This window comes from Protomyctophum parallelum (genome assembly GCF_964188405.1).
Source record: "Protomyctophum parallelum genome assembly, chromosome: 13".
NCBI lineage: Eukaryota > Metazoa > Chordata > Actinopteri > Myctophiformes > Myctophidae > Protomyctophum > Protomyctophum parallelum.
This window is the reverse complement of record NC_139708.1, coordinates 48,038,804-48,044,009: the sequence shown is the minus strand read 5'-3', so window position 1 is coordinate 48,044,009 and position 5,206 is coordinate 48,038,804. Positions and strand designations below refer to the sequence as shown.

General features: G+C 43.2%; 1 protein-coding gene across 1 annotated transcript in view; it reads right to left on the bottom strand.

Annotated features, from left to right (window-relative positions):
* Window positions 1–5,206, bottom strand: part of LOC310869175 (histone H3.2) — a gene marked incomplete at its 3' end in the record, with an annotated part of 214,952 nt that overhangs the window by 102,338 nt on the left and 107,408 nt on the right. The window lies entirely within an intron of this gene.

Here is a 5,206-nt window from a genome sequence, read left to right as displayed (position 1 = left end):
TTCCGCTCGGTGGACTCGTAAACAACGATGAAGGATAACAGCCCCCAGATTTATTGTTGAAGTAAAATCTATCCATTTCCTGGTGGGATGTGTGCTAACGTGGCGTGCTTAACACGTACGGCTGCATGTACTGGCTGGGTGGAGAAATGCATGATGGACCTTGAAGTTTTACTATCATGTTAACGGCATGCGTTTGCTGTTTATCATACTAAATAAATACTATGCGTGGTGACATCTAGGCTACACATGACATTTATTGTAGGCTATAGAATTATGAGGGGAATGAAATGTATCATTGATTCATTATAGTAAAAGGCTTAATCTGATTCTGAACCCAATTTATGAGATTATGACTATAGGTCTATATAGGACGGACCTGAGTTGGGCAATGGGCATTTAGGGGTCAGCTGTCTTGCTCAGCCTCAGTAGCCTCAGTAGTAGAAATTGATTGATGAATTGAACAAGGTGGACCCTCTTGTAAACAAGTGTAATGCTTCATTGGGTCGCCGGTCCACTCACAGTTAATTAACAGTCTTTGTATTGAGTTGTGCTTGAAATGTAGGCTACTGTAATTCGGCAAACTGTTATTTCAATCAATCAATCAATCAAACAATCTGCAGGAATACCAGATGACTCTTTACCAACCCACATTATGTATGTTTTTGAGCTGTGCACACCGCTGTAATTTCTCAGTTGAACTGATATTTTCCTTCAGACAGTGTAGGTCGGGGCAGATCCAAGCTCCGCAAGGCATCTCACGAAGTAAGTGAGTCACCTCAACAGACAGACCTGTACCCACTCAAAAATTGATCTCGAATTTGAACGAGGACACGGGCGTCACCCCGCGTCGTTATTTTCCTTACTCATCAGTTTAAGGCATAAGATTCAAACCGTGCGAACATAGAGCTAGTCACTATGGTCTGATGTCCTCTGTCACGGTGTGGAGTGAACCCACATGTGTTTGAGCGGTGCACAGTTTGCACACCGCTCCAATGAAGGGCTGTGTGTGTCTGTCTGTTTAGAGTACGACCTTTTGACCCCTGCAGATGAGTGGGGTCGCATTCGGATCACATGAGCAGCTGACTGAGCAGTCATCTAATTGGGGTTGCATTTGGGACACACACACACGCGCCTGCACCGCTCAGTTCACATGGGTGTGTTTTTTGGTTTTGCATAAATATAGATTTATAGTATACCGATATGTATATTTAGATTTCTAACCCCTTGGATTAGTGCAACACCTTTTCACCGTAAACTGTTAGTATGTGTGCATTAAAGTAGCTATAAGCTATAAGCAGCACGGTCGAAATGACTAACCAATCAGGAAGTAGACAGGCAAATCGACCAATGACAAAGCTTTTAGGAAAATCTTTGAATGCAGATTAGATTGCGGCCCCTAGATGTGTCACAGAGACAAGACATTTTTGGGAGCATTTTACCCATTGTTGACTGTTTGAATACAAAAACAAAAAAAAGAAAGGTAATTAAAATGTTGACATATTGTTGCTTCCAAAGCTTTAATAATCTAATTTCTCAGTTGAACTGATATTTTCCTTCAGACAGTGTAGGTCGGGGCAGATCCAAGCTCCGCAAGGCATCTCATGAAGTAAGTGAGTCACCTCAACAGACAGACCTGTACCCACTCAAAAATTGATCTCGAATTTGAACGAGGACACGGGCGTCACCCCGCGTCGTTATTTTCCTTACTCATCAGTTTAAGGCATAAGTTTCCAACCCTGCGAACATAGAGCTAGTCACTATGGTCTGACGTCCTCCGTCACGGTGTGGAGTGAACCCACATGTGTTTGAGCGGTGCACAGTTTGCGCACCGCTCCAATGAAGGGCTGTGTGTCTGTCTGTTTAGAGTACAACCTATTGACCCCTGCAGATGAGTGGGGTCGCATTCGGATCACATGAGCAGCTCACTGAGCAGCCATCTAATTGGGGTTGCATTTGGTACACACACACACACACACACACACACACACACACACACACACACGCCTGCACCGCTCAGTTCACATGGGTGTGATTTTTGGTTTTGCATAAATATAGATTTATAGTATACCGATATGTATATTTAGATTTCTAACCCCTTGGATTAGTGCAACACCTTTTCACCGTAAACGGCTAGTATGTGTGCATTAAAGTAGCTATAAGCTATAAGCAGCACGGTCGAAATGACTAACCAATCAGGAAGTAGACAGGCAAATCGACCAATGACAAAGCTTTTAGGAAAATCTTTGAATGCAGATTAGATTGCGGCCCCTAGATGTGTCACAGAGACAAGACATTTTTGGGAGCATTTTACCCATTGTTGACTGTTTGAATACAAAAACAAAAAAAAGAAAGGTAATTAAAATGTTGACATATTGTTGCTTCCAAAGCTTTAATAATCTAATTTCTCAGTTGAACTGATATTTTCCTTCAGACAGTGTAGGTCGGGGCAGATCCAAGCTCCGCAAGGCATCTCATGAAGTAAGTGAGTCACCTCAACAGACAGACCTGTACCCACTCAAAAATTGATCTCGAATTTGAACGAGGACACGGGCGTCACCCCGCGTCGTTATTTTCCTTACTCATCAGTTTAAGGCATAAGTTTCCAACCCTGCGAACATAGAGCTAGTCACTATGGTCTGACGTCCTCCGTCACGGTGTGGAGTGAACCCACATGTGTTTGAGCGGTGCACAGTTTGCGCACCGCTCCAATGAAGGGCTGTGTGTCTGTCTGTTTAGAGTACAACCTATTGACCCCTGCAGATGAGTGGGGTCGCATTCGGATCACATGAGCAGCTCACTGAGCAGCCATCTAATTGGGGTTGCATTTGGTACACACACACACACACACACACACACACACACACACACACACACGCCTGCACCGCTCAGTTCACATGGGTGTGATTTTTGGTTTTGCATAAATATAGATTTATAGTATACCGATATGTATATTTAGATTTCTAACCCCTTGGATTAGTGCAACACCTTTTCACCGTAAACGGCTAGTATGTGTGCATTAAAGTAGCTATAAGCTATAAGCAGCACGGTCAAAACGACTAACCAATCAGGAAGTAGACAGGCAAATCGACCAATGACAAAGCTTTTAGGAAAGATCTTTGAATGCAGATTAGATTGCAGCCCCTAGATGTGTCACAGAGACAAGACTTTTTTGAGAGCATTTTACCCATTGTTGACTGTTTGAATAAAAAAAAGAAAAAAAAGAAAGGTCATTAAAATGTTGACATATTGTTGCTTCCAAAGCTTTAATAATCTCATTTCTCAGTTGAACTGATATTTTCCTTCAGACAGTGTAGGTCGGGGCAGATCCAAGCTCCGCAAGGCATCTCACGAAGTAAGTGAGTCACCTCAACAGACAGACCTGTACCCACTCAAAAATTGATCTCGAATTTGAACGAGGACACGGGCGTCACCCCGCGTCGTTATTTTCCTTACTCATCAGTTTAAGGCATAAGATTCAAACCGTGCGAACATAGAGCTAGTCACTATGGTCTGATGTCCACCGTCACGGTGTGGAGTGAACGCACATGTGTTTGAGCGGTGCACAGTTTGCACACCGCTCCAATGAAGGGCTGTGTGTGTCTGTCTGTTTAGAGTACGACCACACACACGCGCCTGCACCGCTCAGTTCACATGGGTGTGATTTTTGGTTTTGCATAAATATAGATTTATAGTCTACCGATATGTATATTTAGATTTCTAACCCCTTGGATTAGTGCAACACCTTTTCACCGTAAACGGCTAGTATGTGTGCATTAAAGTAGCTATAAGCTATAAGCAGCACGGTCGAAATGACTAACCAATCAGGAAGTAGACAGGCAAATCGACCAATGACAAAGCTTTTAGGAAAATCTTTGAATGCAGATTAGATTGCAGCCCCTAGATGTGTCACAGAGACAAGACTTTTTTGAGAGCATTTTACCCATTGTTGACTGTTTGAATAAAAAAAAGAAAAAAAAGAAAGGTGATTAAAATGTTGACATATTATTGCTTCCAAAGCTTTAATAATGTAATTTCTCAGCTAAACTGATACGTTTCTTTATACAGTGTAGGTCGGGGCAGATCCAAGCTCCGCAAGGCATCTCACGAAGTAAGTGAGTCACCTCAACAGACAGACCTGTACCCACTCAAAAATTGATCTCGAATTTGAACGAGGACACGGGCGTCACCCCGCGTCGTTATTTTCCTTACTCATCAGTTTAAGGCATAAGGTTCCAACCCTGCGAACATAGAGCTAGTCACTATGGTCTGACGTCCTCCGTCACGGTGTGGAGTGAACGCACATGTGTTTGAGCGGTGCACAGTTTGCACACCGCTCCAATGAAGGGCTGTGTGTCTGTCTGTTTAGAGTACGACCTATTGACCCCTGCAGATGAGTGGGGTCGCATTCGGATCACATGAGCAGCTCACTGAGCAGCCATCTAATTGGGGTTGCATTTGGCACACACACACACACACACACACACACACACACATGTACACACACACGCCTGCACCGCTCAGTTCACATGGGTGTGATTTTTGGTTTTGCATAAATATAGATTTATAGTATACCGATATGTATATTTAGATTTCTAACCCCTTGGATTAGTGCAACACCTTTTCACCGTAAACGGCTAGTATGTGTGCATTAAAGTAGCTATAAGCTATAAGCAGCACGGTCAAAACGACTAACCAATCAGGAAGTAGACAGGCAAATCGACCAATGACAAAGCTTTTAGGAAAGATCTTTGAATGCAGATTAGATTGCAGCCCCTAGATGTGTCACAGAGGCAAGACATTTTTGAGAGCATTTTACCCATTGTTGACTGTTTGAATAAAAAAAAGAAAAAAAAGAAAGGTCATTAAAATGTTGACATATTGTTGCTTCCAAAGCTTTAATAATCTAATTTCTCAGTTGAACTGATATTTTCCTTCAGACAGTGTAGGTCGGGGCAGATCCAAGCTCCGCAAGGCATCTCACGAAGTAAGTGAGTCACCTCAACAGACAGACCTGTACCCACTCAAAAATTGATCTCGAATTTGAACGAGGACACGGGCGTCACCCCGCGTCGTTATTTTCCTTACTCATCAGTTTAAGGCATAAGTTTCCAACCCTGCGAACATAGAGCTAGTCACTATGGTCTGACGTCCTCCGTCACGGTGTGGAGTGAACCCACATGTGTTTGAGCGGTGCACAGTTTGCGCA